Source organism: Bos grunniens, chromosome X, assembly GCF_055505025.1.
Source record: "Bos grunniens cultivar Pamir isolate PY7600 chromosome X, Bosgru_T2T1.0, whole genome shotgun sequence".
In the NCBI taxonomy this organism is placed as follows: Eukaryota; Metazoa; Chordata; class Mammalia; order Artiodactyla; family Bovidae; genus Bos; species Bos grunniens.
Window position 1 is genome coordinate 10043046 of NC_141194.1, and position 17226 is coordinate 10060271.

Genomic DNA, 17226 nt, shown 5'->3' on the forward strand with positions numbered 1-17226 from the left:
GTGGGCTTTTATTTCCCTTTCATTAATTGAACAGCAGTCCATCTATGTGGAAAAACTACATGTGAATAAGAGCAAAGCATGTAGAGTGAATTATTAACTATGCAGATTGACTCCTTCAGCTGTTCTCTTTTTCAGACTTTTCCTAACAGTTCTACAGGGCATATGTTTAAAGACATATTTATATGATACATTACCTGAGTTTCAGAGCAGCCAGTAAGGTCTCATTTGGGCAAAGAAAATGCATTTTTTAAAAGAACTCCTAATGTGTGTTTGTATAATCGTGTTTTGTGGGGTTTTTTTTAACGTTGCTACTGTTCATCATATATGAAAAATTAGACTTTATAATATTATCAAAATAATTTTCACATAGCATTAGTCTCCTACCTACTTTATATTTCCTGCTAATCACTGGCCAGTATTTCTAACATATTACAATCCATTCAGGCCTTGTTATATTTTGTTTCATACTGTTTTCCTATACATAGTAGTTTTGTGTTAGACATCAAGTAATTTTGAAAACTCTCACTCTTTAACTCAGTTTCTGCCTTTTATCTTCTCACCACTTTATGGGATGTTTTTCTGTTTTGCCTAGTTGAATATTGATCCCCCTTCCAGATTAATGAAACTCAAGAAAAGCATAATTAGTGTGAAACACAAAAAATTGTTCATATTTTTAAAAGATTGTTGCATATATTTTTCATTTGCATTCTTTTAAATTAACTCTGGTTCTGGAATGAGATTAAGCTTCCATATAGTGGTAAGAATAGAAAATATAGGATGATTAAAAATGGAGATCACCAGCCTATACCCTCTCTGTTCTATATAGCCTTGAAAGTAAAAAGAAGAAATAACAATGATACTGCCAAAACTCTGATCTGTTACTATTTGCGGACATGTAATAGAGGGAAATGACCTTTAGGTCCTAAGCATGGAAGCTATTCCACTACTTCTATTTGTTTGTTTTTTCTTGTTCTTATCCCCAGTGGATACCTGCTTTTGAAAAGTTATCTTTTTATGATTCTTCATGTAGCAATTGGAGAGGTTGTGTGAGTGAAATACATCCTTTCTTCATATAGTCAGTCCAAGTACAGCCTATAAACCTATTAATACAAAGCAGAAAGGTCTCAGAATTCAGTTGCAAGGTTAGTACGGTCCAAGTTCATGTTCACAGCATTATTTCCCAATAGACAGGAAAACAGGATTTCTCTACACCTTGTCATGGAGAAATTATAGCCATTGATTACAGTAAATTGTTTTCATAGGTTGAGGCTAAATTTAAACATGGAAAGCACACTTCAAAAATTTAATAGAAATCCCACAACCTCTTTCCATCAGTGAAAATATGATCATCATCCACTGACAATCTGTCAACTCTCAGAGGATTAGAACATTGCTAGATTTCATAAGATTTGGGGTGTTGTTTTCAGGTAGCCTGAGCTATGTACCTATTCTTCCTCAACCTGATTTTTCCTCCTGGTAAGAGGGTGTGTTTTGTCCTGTAGTTGTTTACAGGCTGTCACTGGATGTGCCATCATTGAGTTATTTTAGGGGCTCAGTCATGTCCGATTTATTTGCGACCCCATGGACTGTAGCCCACCAGGCTCCTCTCTCCATGGGATTTCCCAGGCAAGAATACTGGGGTTGGTGGCCGTTTCCTTCTCCAGGGATCTTCTCAACCAGGGATCAACCCGGCATTGGCAGCCAGATCCTTTACCACTGAAACACCACGTGAAGCCCTCATCTTTGAATTACAGCTTCTTTAGTGGCATCATCTCTATTCCTTACCAAGGTTAGAAATAACATTTCTCTGTTTTACAATTTCCCCCTTCCCTAACATGCATGTAAAAGTTATCAACTGAAACAAGAATTCAGAGCCCTTACCATTGCCTTCTTTTTTTTATCTTTCCTTGGTTGACTTTTTTAAAAAATTAGAAATATAGTTGATTTACAATGTTGTGTTAGTTTCAGGTGTAAAACAAAGTGATTCAGTTATACACACATGTGTGTGCTTAGTCGCTCAGTCGTGTCCAACTCTTTGTGACCCCATGGACTGTATGTAGCCTGCCAGGCTCCTCTATCAGTGGGGATTCTCCAGGCAAGAATATGTTTTTCAGATTCTTTTCCCTTATAGGTTATTACAAATATTGAATATATTTAATAGTTCCCTGCACTATACATAAGGTCTTTGTTGTTTGTCTAGTTTATATATTGTAGTGTGTATCTGCTAATCCCAAACTCCTAATTATTGCCCCTCTTTCACCTTTGGTAACCATAAGTTTGTTTTCTATGTCTCTACATCTATTTTTGTTTTGTAATGAAGTTCATTTGTATCATTTTGTTTAGATTCCACATGTAAGTGATATCACATGATATTTGTCTTTCTCTGATTTATTTCGCATAGTATGATCATCTCTAGGTCAACCCATGATGCTGGAAATAGCATTATTTCCTTCTTTTTTATGGCTAAGTAGTATTCCATAGTATGTACATACCACGTCTTTCTCCATTTCTCTGTCAATGGACGTTTAGGTTGTTGCCATATCTTGGCTATTGTGAATAGTGCTGCTATGAACATTGGGTCCATATATCTTTTTAAATTAGAGGTTTCTATGAATGTGTGCCCAGGAGTGGGATTGTAGGATCATATGGCAATTCTATTTTCAGTTCTTTAAGAAATCTTTGTACTGTTCTCCGTAGTACCATTTGCCTGATTATTGATATTCAAGGACAAGTTCAGTCACATTAGAGCCTTTCATATTTCCAGTTCTGATCCACGTGAATTGGAAGGTAGTGGCTGTGATCACTAACTGCTAGGAATACCCAAGAGCTCTAGCTACTTCTGGCACCAGAACAACCTCTTTTGTAGTTTCCATTTCATTAATTCCATCTGTGCCTTTTACTTTTTCATTCGTAGACACCATCTAGATGGTGAGGCCTCTGGACACGGGTTTCCTCCAAATCATGTTTGTATCTCCCTTCCTCTTCATCACCATTTTTACATACTCCATTTAAGCCATCATTCCACCTTATCTGAGGTATTACCATGGCTTCATCACTGAGTCATCTTCTCCCCAACAACCTTAATATTTGCCTGCATTGTTGGCTCAGGCAACTTTTCTAAGTAAAACTGATTTTACCAGTCCCAGTTTAAAGCATCCACCTCAGGGTCACAGCCATCTGAAGTCAAGTGCACACGGCTTACATAGCTTGAAGACCTTCTGTGATTGGGCCCACACTCCTGGGCCTCTTTCCCTGTCTGTTCTCTGCTATGGCCTTATTCCCACCTTTCCACAGCCCCCAAGTGGACCATTTTCCCTCCTACATTAGTTCCTTTGGACTTATTTCCACAGCTCCAGAATTCCTTCATTTCCCTACCCACCTGGTAAACTCCTCCTCCATCCCTGAAGACCAGCTGAAGCATCTTCTACTTTGCAAATGCTTCGTTGAGTGTAACTTTCTTCACATAAACCCTGAGAAGTGTTGACCCTTCCCCCTTCATACCACCATGTTGCTTCTACATGACACCTTCATTGCAGTGACGCTAATTCTTCCGTCTAGACTGTGGGCTTCTTGAGGACAAGGAGCCTGATATGTTCTTCATTTCCCTATAGCGTAGCATGGTCCCAGGTACCTATATGTTTGAATGAAAAGAAAAGTGAATGAATTTATGAATGAGTGAGATCCCAATTTGGCTGCTTGGTTTTCAAAACCTTTATTCTGTGTCTGGCCTCCTTCTGAAAAAAATGAATGGGTTTCGTAAATTCCTGTAGTAGCAACAGGCATTTTAGAGCTTTCTTTGCTGTAAGACACCCACTAAACACAAATTGTACTCATACATTTAAATTTTCACCTGTAACTCCACTTCGTTTCCTGTGCACAGAATGCTTTCTGCTGGCTGTTAGTTAGCATTTGATGCTACCCTCTCCCTCTATAATGACTCTGCTACTCTAGAGTGGTTCTCGCCAGGATTCCTTGCATCAACAGTGTCTTGCACTCAGCTCTCCCAGGCATCCTTTCTACCTCTTCTCTTCCTCAAGAACCACCACTCCAACCTTGTGTGCTAGTTATGCTTAGAAATACACTCTTCCCTAAACAGACCCAAAGCATTCCTACCTGCAGAACTGTTGGGTCCTTTGGTGCACCTGTGAACCCCTTTCCCTGTCAGGCTCCTACCCATCCATCGAGACCCAGCTCCAAAGCTGCCTTCCCTGAGGCTCTCTGTCGACTACCCTCCCATCTCCCACAAGTTAAAGTTGCTCTTTCCCCGTTCTTCATTTCTCTGCTTTACAACTGTCCAACCCTGCCCTTCTGGGTGAAGTGATCCAATTGCTTAGCCTTTCTGCTCCACAGTTTAGTCAATTACCAAATGGAGGAAGTGAAACTTACCTGTCACTGGCATTATGGTGATTAAAAGACACAATATGGAAACATGCTTTGCAGCCTGTCAAGGTGAACACAGCATGTATCCTTTCTGGGAAGCTCAGATGAGCCAACAGAGAAAGGCAAAACTTGGGCATGTGGACACTCTGATTACTGATAATGACTTTACCAAGGACAGAGGGAAAGAACATTGACACAGGCAGTCTGGGTTGGATTCCTGACTCGACCTCGAATGAGTTGTGTGGCCTTGGACAAGATACTTAACCTCTTTAAAGAGAGCCTGTTTTCTCACATGTAAAATGGAAATAATGAAATCTACCTTGCAGAGTGATTTTAAAGATTAGAGAGGATGAGGGTCAAGCAGTCCATCAGAGGACTGGTGCCGTCAGTGATAAATAATGAATGGAAGCTGACATAGCTCTGATGACTTGAACTCAGATGGTTTCCGATCTTGCCTTACCATCTCCCTCATGGACCAATGCTGATCGGGATACGCACCCAGGCAACAGACAGTGTTATATGACTTGACAAGATCTGAGACCCTGGAGACTGAATTCTATCCTGGGAGGCTGCCGACCTGGACAGGTGTCAAGATCTTGCTTTAGAAACCTGCTTTGCAAAACACCACAATCCCAGGCTATCCAGACTCACGGCTGACAGCAGTTTAGAGCATCCTATCTTCTCCTGCAGGAGTTATTCTCGGAGCCTCAGCAATGATGAGCTCAGACAGAAGCCCCAAGAATGTGCAGTGTGCATGGGCGGGGAGCAGTGACATGAGCCAACTCCATTACTGGGCTAGACTCTCCTCTGTATCTTCTGACATGCTCTCCCTCAAGGCTCTGGAAACTGGAATTAATAATAACAACAATAATAGCTTAACAACAATAGCAGGCAGCAGTGTTTATGAAGACATGTGGGTCAAGGTATCTCTCATCCCTTATCCTACTTTATCCAGCCTCGGGGTCACGCTAGCAAGGACCCTCCTCCTGTAGCAAGAGTATATGTACTTTGGTAAATGAGTATTATTTTTTCTTTTATTTCTGGCTCCTGGGCTCAAAGTATTTTAATTTCCAGAGAATAATAGCACCCAAACCCTAACATACTTGAAGGAGTACATGAGAAATACTGGGTGCAAACTGCTTTACACAGTCTCTAGCATACAGTAAAAAGCCTCTTAATGAGGGTGAAAGAGGAGAGTTAAAAAGCTGGCTTAAAACTCAGCATTCAAAAACTGAAGGTCATGGCATCCCGTCCCAGCACTTCATGGCAAACTGAAGAGAAAAAAGTGGAAACAGTGACAGATTTGATTTTCTTGGGCTCCAAAATCACTGTGGACAATGACTGTAGCCATGAAATTAAAAGACGCTTGCTCCTTGAAAGGAAAGCTGTGACAAACCTAGACAGCATATTAAAAGGCAGAGACATCATTTTGCCAACAAAATTCTGTATAGTTAAAACTATGGTTTTTCCAGGAGTCATGTGCAGGTATGAGAGTTGGGCCATAAAGGACTGAGCACCGACGAATTGGTGCTTTCAAACTGTGGTGCTGGAGAAGACTCTTGAGAGTCCCTTGGACAACAGAGAGATCAAACCAGTCAATCCTAAAGGAAATCAACCATGAATATTCATTGGAAGGACTGATGCTGAAGCTGAAACTTCAATACTGTGGCCATCTGATGTGAAGAACCAACTCATCGGAAAAGACCCTGATGCTGGGAGAGATTGAGGTTAGGAAGAGAAGGGGACGACAGAGGAAGAGATGGTTGGATGGCATCACCGACTCAATGAACATGAGTTTGAGCAAACTCCGGGAGATAGTGAAGGACAGGGAATCCTGGCATGCTGCAGTCCATGGGATTGCAAAGAATCAGATATGACTCAGTGACTTAATGACAACAACAAAGCATACAATAGGTGTGAAATAAATGATCACTGTTGTCTCCACAGAGATCCTGGCCATCCCCATTCCGATGTATATTGAAAGCTTCTGATAAAAGCCATGTGGCTTCACAGAGCCAAACAAGTTATTTCTTTTCTTTTCCAATTTGTTCCCTCTTTTCTTTAGGGAAAAGCAGAGTCTTTCCTCCCACCCGCCCCTGCAGGGCTGTCTATGGACGTTGACAGGTTGCCATGGACACCAATAGGCCTGGAACTAGATGAGGTAATCTGGGAAGACTTCAAAGGAGTGATTCCTAGGAACTGTCCTGAAGGAAGGACCTAGGGTATCACTTGTTGAAGATGAGGTCACAAGAAGTTTTAGGTGAATTATATTGAACAAAACAGCTTGATTAATATAAGGAACTCATCCACTGGAAGGCTAAATAGCTTTGGGTCTCTAGGAGAAACTCGTCGTTTGAGGTTTGATCCCATTTCTGCATCTTCTGAATGAGAAAACAGGTAGCCAGAGGTGGAAGGCCTCACCCAGGCCAGCCAGCTAAGGCATCCTCTTTTCAAATTCCCAAGTCTTGGATAGTTCCAGAGAATGACAGTCCCAGACAGGCAGGGATTGTTTTCTCTGTTCACTAGTGTATCCATATAGCCTAGAACAGTCGTCAGTGCGTAGGATGGGAATGTCAAACATTTGTTTAATCAAGTCCAGTGGTCTTTAAAGCTGAAGTGTAAGTGGACAGCTACCAGGAGTATCCACTACTGGGAGAAAAATCTTTCTTTGAATCTTCTTTGAATCTGAGATGCTTTTGGAAATTGTCATATTTTGAAAAGGAACATGGTGTGACTCAGTAAGATGGTTCAAGATTGCTTCCGAGTAGATCAAGGAGAAAGGAGACAGGAGGCATTCCACTGCTTGATGAAAGAAAAGTCATTTCCCCCAAATGTGGTTATTGAATGAATTCATTTTTTTACTTTTTTTAAAACCATTTTTTAAACTGAAGTGTCACAGTGATAAAGAACCCTCCTGCCAATGCAGGAGACATAAGTTCGATCCCTGGGTCAGGAAGCTCCCCTGGAGAAGGAAATGGCAACCCACTCCATTATTCTTGCCTGGAGAATCCCATGGACAGAGGAACCTGTTGGGCTACAGTCCATGGTGTCGCAAAGAATCGAACATGACTAAGCATGCGAGCGATAGCAATAGTTAATTTACAATGTTGTGTTAGTTTCAGGTGTACAGCAAAGTGACTCAATTACATATATGAATATATACACACATATATGTGTGTATATTTGTATATACATATATTTTTTCAGGCTGTTTCCCATTATAGGTTATTAAATGCTAACAACCATGAAAGGAGAAATCGACAGTAACACCATAATAGTAGGGGACTGTAACACACCACTTATAGTTTATTATTGAATGAATTAACTTGAAAAACAATTCATGTCCTGTTTGTCATGAAAGCCATAAGCTTCTCATTACCATCTCACTTGGCAAAGTTGGCCATCCCCATGGAGTCCAACAAGCTGCCTTTCAGCCTTGCCTTCTGAAATGCTGAGTTCCAAACAACAGGTGCACATACTGGCCTTTGCTCACTGACTCTCTACCCTGGAGCCCCAGTATCCATGTCCGCCCTTGGGACCTGGCATGTACAGTTCCCTGGGAGGAATATTCTCAGTCAGTGCTAAAAACACAGAAGACAGTGATGGAAGTGAAGGCAACAGCCACGTCGACAAGACGGAGTGAATGCTCTTTAAAAAATGAACATAAAATCTAGTTGTTTCCTGGCTAGGAGCAAGAAGGGGAAATAGAATCTCACAGTCACCCCCCACCTACATAGCTGTGTGGCTAGGTGGATGAAGGTTATTAAAGCCAAGGCAATGACCCAGTAGTACTTCCATCACTTGCTTATTTAAATTATTTTCTCTCCCCTTCCTCCCTCAATCCTGCTCTCATCCACCCACTTGGATCCTTTTTTTTTTTTTTTGGCAGTATTTAAGGAAAAATAACAAAAAGAAAAAGAACTGGAATTTACATAGCACCTTTCTTCCAAGATACGAAAAGCATTTCCCCCATCTATAATTTCTGCTCACAACAATCCTCTGAACAAGCCTATTATTATGATTATTACCATTATGATTATTATTATTATTTCCATTTGCAGTCACATCACTTGCTGCTGAGACTTTTGGCGACTGCCTCCGTTTTTGAACAATCTCGTGCCCCTCAGTGTATGTATAAAAAAGGTTTCAACTGCCACCTCCCATTTGGTGATTGTGCCATATATTCCATGATAATGCCTGGACCTCTGTTTCATTTTTTCGCTTAAAAATTGTACTAAATTCCTGTATTGAGCGAGCACTACAGGACTGTTGAGCAGAAGGTGAAGTCAGCGCTGATAGAGCAGAATCAAACATGAATGTCTTGAGAACTAAGAGGGAAATGGAAAGCGGCTGTCAAGCCTAATTGACTTGAATTGCATAAGAATATGATTTTTTTCTTCAGGAATTGACTCAGGATATGAACTACACTTTCTAACAGCTTCAACTCAGCATATGACACTACCTGTCTCTTACTAGTCTCTTTTAGGCTACACATGTGTATGGGCTTCAAACTGTTTAATGTTTTCAAAGTGTTTCCAGCTTACTGAATTCCTCCAGTCATGTCATATAACCCATGACAGCAGTGCATCCATGGCAATGACCCTGAGATGGCATAAGCCACTGATAAATGGTCTCTGTTAATTGGCCCAGCAATCTGTTCCTTCCATGGCCCACACCCTGAGTTATTTTTAACATGGAGAGATTTCATTTGGCAGACCAGACAGTGAGTCTTCTTCTCTTACTCATATTCATTGTCCCATCAGACTCTCAGTCTTTTCCACATGACACCTGTCACACAATTAGAGGATGTATCAATCAGTCAGCAGTTGCTTCATAACAAATAACCACAAGATCTCAGGGGCTAATAACAACGAACATGTCTCTTTTATTGTGGTAAAATACATATAACGTAGAATTTGCCATGTTCACCACTTTTAAGTGTACAATTCAGAGGCATTCATTACTCTCACAATGTTTTATAACCTTCAGTACTACTTATTTCCAAAACTCTCATCACCCCAAATAGAAACTCTGGACCCACAGAGCAAGAACTCACCATTCTTCCCACTTTTCAGTCCCTGGTCAGCTCAGTGTACTTTCTGTGTGCATGAATCTGCCTATCCCAGATATTTCATCTAAGTGGAATCATCCAGTATGTGTCCTTTTGTGGCTAGAAATAAGCATTTCTTTCTCACACATCTGGAAACTGTTGAAGTAGCTCCGTTGATCTTGGCTGGGCCTGCCTGGAGGAGGCAGGCTCGGTGCAAGTCTGCATCACAAGTCTTTCATCCTCTTCGGACCAGAGTGTGGTGTGCTTATGCTCATGGAAAGAGTGAATAAGCAAGCAGGAACACACAAGGCCTTTGGAAGTGGAAGCTCTGACCTGGGGTCTGGCATTCCGGTCAGTCTGTACCTCTTCTTTTGGCCAAGGCCAGGTCTTGGCCAAGCCCAAACTCTAGGGTCAGGGAAGAAAACACCACTTTCCAAACATTTGACTTCATTAAAAGTCAGATACATCCAAGTCATTCTGTGCCACTACCTTTGTGCTATAACCTTTCTGAGCCTCATTTTCTTATCAGTAAAATGAAGATAATATTACCTAGCTCCTAGGGTGTCGTGATTATTACTGAATTGCTCTACAATTGCAGTATAAAATTGCAAGTAATATTATTGTCATTCTTAAATTATAAAGAATAGAAAAGCAACAAAATCCAATAAACCTTTGTTCTTTGTGCTTTTCATTGAGGAAAAGAAGTTTAAATTAGCAGAGGATGCTGGACACCTTCGTGGAAACTCAAAATGGGATTTAGATTTGCAGGCTAAGAAGGTTTATTGGAATTCAATGAAGCAATAGCAGTCATTTTATCCATTGGTTTTCCTACTGCTTTTAGCAATAGAACCCTTTTTTCAATAGAACTCTAACCCACAGTCTCAATGCATAAATCAGTGGAGGATTTCCAGTTGAAGAAATACGGGGGTATAGTGGGCTCTTTCCACGGACATGTGTCCCTGTCTGAGAAGGGTTGCATGGAGCACAATTTGGAAACTACTGATTTAGTCCAAGCTCCCTGCTCTTACAGATGTAAGATGTATATTGATGTATATATTGATGGACTGCAGCTTATTCCAGGAGCCAGCAGAATAGAAAGCGCTTGGTCACACACTTAGAAGAGTAGAAGAAATAAGGTAAAGGAAAACTATCAGAATATAATTTAAGACATATGAATATCACGAGCTCTGGAAAGAATGATGTAGCCCCATAAAACAAGGTCTTGGCCTGAACACCTGCATACCCTATGACCTGGCAGTTCCACTCCTAGGAATATGCCAAACAATAATGCCTACATATATTCACCAAAAGACATACACAAGACTGTTAATAGCAACACTATTCTTTGTGACCTCCAATTGAAAATCACTCAAATATCCCTCAATGGTAAAATGGATAAGGAAATTGTGATACATTCACACAGTGGCACAGAACGACTTGGATTTATCTTAAACACAACTCAAAGTGAAAGAAGAAAGGAAAATCGTTTATGCTGTGATTATATTAAGATAAGTTCCCACTGGGGATCAAACTACTCTGTTGTGTTCGGTGCCAGGATAGTAGTTTTCCTCGGGCGGGCAGGGGGGGCGTGGAGGTACATCGGACGTAGCCTCAGGTTTCTCAGTCTCAGCACTGCTGACATTTTGGGCCAAAACTTCTTTGTTGTAGGTGGCTGTCCTGTGCAATGTCGGATGTTAACAGCATCCCTGGTGTCTGTCCACTAGATGCCAATAGCAGCCACCCTCATTGTGACAACCATAAATGTCTCTTGACACTGCCAAATGCCCTCCTGCCATATCCCAAATGCCTCTCTTCTGCTAGATACTCAATACTTAGTGAAGGAATGAATGAGGTGAGAACCATTTAGTATAATACGGATGTGTAAAATAATTTTTATTGCAAGAGATCCTGCTGCCCTTTTTCAATCTTAAATGCAAGTACCAGTTTCATCCATTAAAGATTCTTCAAAGGCCAAAGATAGTATTCATTCAAAAAAAGAAAGAAATGAATTAATTGAACAAAAAAATTAGGTCAAACCAAAACCAAATATTATTATGCAATAAAACTGTTAGTAGTAGCAGTTTACAGAGTCAGAGTGCCTAACCTGAAATTTTAGTACAAAGGTTTAAAAAATGCAATTTAAGAAAAGAACTTGAAATGATACAATTTCATTAGAATGTTAGTTTTGATAATCACTGCATCATTTATATGGATTTTAACCCAATAGCCTAATATTCTTTGAAAGAAAAGCACAGCTTAAGCCTTTAACGCAATCTGTCAAATGTGAATTGAACTATTCAAAGAATTCTGGTCTCTCCCTAGGTTTATATTCAAGTCATTGATTGTATGTAAGCTATTAATTCTAAACCTAAAATTATAATGTGCTTTAATCCTTTCTCTAGCAAGTTCAAATACATACCCCACAAGGTAACATCAATCGTGCCTTCAAAATTCTTTTTTGTAGTGAAGCATTTTTAGTCCAAGACTCTGATTGGATCTTTTTCTTTCCCCTGAGTTTTTAGTTCTTTTCCCCACTACCCCAATCTCCAAAAGCCCATAGTTAATGTTACAATTGTGCTAGCCCCACGCCCAACAATTAGAGCCTCCTTTTCCACATTTCCACTTATGTTTGTAGGACAGATTTTTTTTTTAAAGTGTCCATTCCGAATATCCTGTGGAGTCATTAGATTGAATACTGAACCTTCCTTGATAAGGGAGCCATGTTCAATTTCAAATCCCTTTGACTCCTTTGGCTGTTTTTTAAAAAAATAGTTTGCAAACTCTTTATGGACAGATGATGTTTCAGTTTTCTGTCACCACCCAACAAATGAAATGGCTTAAGAAAATAGTTTCTTATCTCATGATGCTGTGGGTTGATGGGGCTCATTCACATGGTTCTCACTGCTGTCACTCCTGTGGCTTCAGTTCAGTCGACTGCTAGAGCAGGAGCTGGATAAAGACTTGTTTGGACTGGCTATCCAAGGTGGCTTTTTCACACCTGTGTTGTCACGTGGACTTAGACAGCTGACACCACTGTGTCTGACCAGGCCAGTTTCTGTCTCCCCACGCTGCTTCTGCACAGGGCTAACTTCCTCACAACATGGTGATGGCGGGGTTGCTGAGCTTCTCTGACAGCTGGCTTCTCACAGAGTGAACGTTCCAAGATACCCCTGTGGACACTGAGGGCTTCTGGGATTCTTCTAATCAAGGCCTGGAAGTCATGCACTGTCACTTCCATAATAGTCTATTTGTCAAAAGTACGTCACAGAACTAGTCCAGATTCAGTGGGAGAAGACTACACAAAGTTATGTGAGTCCCCAAAAGCGTGGTTCATTGAGGACCATCTTTGGAGCCTCCGTACAGATGGGAAAAGATAAACAGTGTGATTATGCAGTTGTTCAGGGTGAACCCTTTAACATAGTACTTAATAAGAGTCTTTCCTTAAATTCTCTTCACTGTTGCTTTGGGTACCAAACTTGTTCTCATTTCAAACCTGTTGTTCAGTCACTAAGTCATGTCCAACTCTTTTACGACCCTATGTACTGTAGCCCGCCAGACTCCTCTGTCCTTGGGATTTCTCAGACAAGAATACTGGAAGTGAAGTTGCTTAGTTGTGTCCAACTCTTTGCAACCCCATGGACCATAGCCCACGAGACTCCTCTGTCCATGGGATTTTCCAGGCAATAGTACTGGAGTGGATTGCCATTTCCTTCTCCAGGGGATCTTCCCAACCCAGGGATTGAACCCGGGTCTCCAGCATTGTAGACAGACACTTTACTGTCTAAGCCACCCAACCCAGCAACTGCACCCGAGTCTCCTGCATTGGCAGCCAGATTCTTTACCACTGAGCCACCAGGGAAGCCCTCAGATCTGTTAGTATTTGCTTAGTATATTTCGGTGCTCTGATATTGGGTGCATATATTGGGTTGGCCAAAAAGTTCGCTTGGATTTTTCCATTACATCTTATGGAAAAACCCAAGAGAAGTTTTTGGCCAACCCAGTATGTTTATGATTATTATGCCTTCTTAATGAATCGATCCTGTTTATGATTATAGTGATTTTTTGTTACCTTTTTAGCCTTACAGCCTGTTCTGTCTGATATGAGTGTATTACTGCGCTGTTTTGGTTTCTGTTTACATGGAATACCATTCTCCGTTCCTTTGCTTTGAGCCTCTGTGTGTCCTTAAAGCTGAAGTTCATCTCTTGCAGGCAGCGTACGGTTGTGTCAGCAATATCACCCCTCATTCAAGGAGAAAATGGTAGTGAGAGAGATTGTAGAATTGGTAGAAGGCAAGCCAGTGCTCCTGGACAAGTGAATTCTATGATTCATCCCCTCTGTCTTTGCTGCCCTGATAACTATGGTGGCTTCATTATGCCTGTTTCCTTTCTCCACATCCCTTGAACCTTAGTAATAAAATGACAAGTAATCCGGTTCTTCCTCTTTGCAGTTACTGAAGTAAAGGCAATGTGCAGCCACAGTGGGGAGAGTGTTGATGTTTCATGAAGTCCATGACAGATCACACTTAATGCGTTGACCCTGTTTGCATGCTTGATTGTTAGCTGTTTCCACCCTCTCCAGCTAATGGCTTCGGCACCTGTTAGGAACTGATACAGTGGATAATTGCAGTCTCTGTTGAGAATGGTAGAAAGGTCAACTGGATGAAGCATTAAACCTCCATTTCAAATAGTCCTGTGGTGACTTTTCTGAAATGGAGGGACAGTGTTATTTCCTCCAGCTTTGCAGCAACTGACTTTATATTATGACTAGTCATCAGAAATCTCTTGGTTTTTTTTTCATATCTCCAGGTTCAGGTAAGAAGAGAAAATACTGGGTTAGCCATAAAGTTTGTTCAGATTTTTCCATAAGATGGTACAGATTAACCCGAACAAACTTTTCAGCCAACACCTAGGATTGAGATGTTCTTCTGAGAAAAGCATCATTGGAGAAATACTGTTTATCTGTTCTTCTTTCCATAAAGAGTGACTATCCACCAGCAGAGAGTTTAAGGACTGAGATGCACTAGCTAGCTGAAAAGGATATTTTTCTATCTTCTTTGAAAAGCTCTGAAGTTCAACAAGAAGAAAGACTTATGTGTACTTAGAAGTGAGAGTTCAAAACCATTTCACTGTGCCTTACCACCTTTCTTTCCGAATAAAAATACTGCCTATCAGTCTTTTGAATTATGTTAAGATGTGATTTTACAGTTCACAAAATCTTTCATATATTGCCCTAAATTACCTCTTTATTTTTCCTTTTAAAAGCCTAACTTTTCAGCCTTCATGAATTGATTCCTGACTTCTACTGGAGAAGTTGAAAATCATATTGTTCACTTGTTTACACCCTTTAAAAAAAAAAAAAGACTCCTCCTGAATTTTGACATGGAATATATTCTTTATATTTTAGTTTGTTTTGCTTTTGCTTCATTTTATTCTGTTTTCCCAATCTTTGAGGAAATCTCATTGCTCTTCACACGTAAATTCGTGTTGATCTCTGTATTAGTTAAGGAAATCTGTTTATTCGGTCTATGAGGGAAATATACAATAGTGCATGCCAATGTGATTATATACTGCAGTATTAAGATCATGGAAATATCAAGTGGGAAAGTCAAAGAAAGGTGTCCAGCTATTCTGCTCTAAGAGAAAGCAAACAAAAAGTTTAGCTTCATTTTTGAAAGGGATTTTAATACCGAAAACCTCACTAGAATCTGAGATTCTTCACTTACTGCAACAGAATCCCATCTAGTGAAATTTTAAAATGGGTTGTGATGCTAAAGAATGACGTGTAACCACTGACGTTGGGTGTCCCAAACATGTTTCAAGGGATTTTCCATCAAAAAAAAATCTAAGAAAAGACTTTTGTTAAAAGAATGAAAAGAGAGGAATAAAACGGAAATTTTATAGGAGTGTTTTAGGGTAGATTAGACTATATTTTCCTATGCAGGTCAGCACTGTGATATAGGGATTAAAGTGGTGTTTTTCACAAATTCAATCATTTAAAAAATATTGGCACTCTAATTTGAAATTAATCTTTAAGAGTAGAAAATTTGCTTGGCATTCAGTATGAAATTGTACTTCTCTAAATGTGCTCCTAACTGGATTTGTTTCAAGTCCCTAGCTGTTTTAAGCCTTCATAAAAAGAAGTTATCTGATTACTTGAATGAGCCATTTTTCATTCCAAATTCTAATTTGTCTGTTGTGGCTATTTTTAAATGGCTTTGATCTTCTTTATTTTCTCCTAGGATCTTAGGGTTAGGAATTCTAAGGAATTCAAAACATTATGGAGTTCTTGTCTGGCAGATTATAATTAAATAATTATAGGTGAGAGAAAACAGACTAAAAATACATCCCTAGTTCTAATGATAAATAACATATTGGAATATTTTATTTCAATTGAGACAGCATCAGTTACTCATTAAGTGGTAAAATTAAAATCAATATAGGATATGTTTCAGATGAGTAAAAGGGAATTACTATAGACACAGAATTTAAATGCTGTAAATATAATAGACATATTTTGGAAAATGGTTTCCATTTTCAAATTAATAATGTATACTGAGCAGTGCTTCTTTCTGACATGCTTGACAGGAAAATATTCTGTGTAAGGTGAAGTCATACATGGACACTACCTTTGAGACACTTACAGATTAATTGGTTGTGAATCTTTCTTTGTTGGTATTGCAGACAGAATCTTAGATGGCCCCATGGATGATCCCTGTCTCTCAATGTTCTCAATTTTGTGTATTTCCCTCTCTTTTAATGTGGGTTGGACCTGTGATTTGCTTCTTGCCAAAAAAATATGGCAAAGGTGCTGGAATTTCACATCTGTGATTCTGTTACATAAAATTATACCTTCCATTTTGCCAAAGGATTCTGTCTCCTTTTCCTTTGCTGATTTGATGAAGCAAGTTGCCATGTTGAGGAGGCCCATGTAACAAGGACCTAACAGTGACTTATAGCCAACTGCCAGCAGGAATTGAGGCCCTTGGTCCAACAATCCCAAAAGAAACTATTTAATCCTGCCAAAAACTGTAAAAAGTCTACCTGGAATTGGATCTTTCCCAATGGAGCTTTCAGATGAGACCTTAGCCCTGGGCAGCACTTGATGGCAGTCTCATCAGAGAACTTGGATAAGATGACCAAGTTAATTCATACTCATATGTCTGACTCATAGAAACTGTAAGATAATAAATGTGTGTTGTTTTAAGCTGCTAAGTGTATGGTAAGTTGTTATGCAGCACAAGATAACTACTGAAGCTGGCTTCTGTGATAGGACAGAATACTGATCCACATCATAATGCCCAGATCCTGTGGCTCTGCAGAAGTGATTCAGTTAAGGTTGGAGCAGTTTTTCCTGAATTATCCAGGTGGACCCAATGTAATCACAAAGGCCCTTATAGGTGAATGAATAAGGCAGGAGACTCAAGGAGAAATTGGAAGATGCTACATTGCTGTTTTTGAAAATGGAGGAAGAGGCCACGAATCAAAGAATATAGGAAGCCTCCAGAATCTGGAAAAGCTTCCAGAACGAATGCAGCCCTATTAACACCTTGATTTTAGTCTAGTGAGGCCCATTTCAGACTTTTGACCTCCAGACTTGTAAGATAACCAATTTGTGCTGTTTTAAGCCACTAATTTATTACAGCAGCAATAGGAAGCTAATGCAGTCTATGCTTATTCTGTTAGCATCTAACATGAATAATGAGTCCTTCCCCAGGGGTTTGTCTGCTCCTAACAGACTGTACTGGAGCTGTGAATATTTTTTTCTTTTTCTGGAAATGAACAAATTACAAATACTG

At 40.0% G+C, this 17226-nt stretch overlaps 1 protein-coding gene across 2 annotated transcripts in view; it reads left to right on the forward strand.

The window, feature by feature from the left end:
• Positions 1-17226, forward strand: part of FRMPD4 (FERM and PDZ domain containing 4) — a 194422-nt gene that overhangs the window by 123458 nt on the left and 53738 nt on the right. The window lies entirely within an intron of this gene.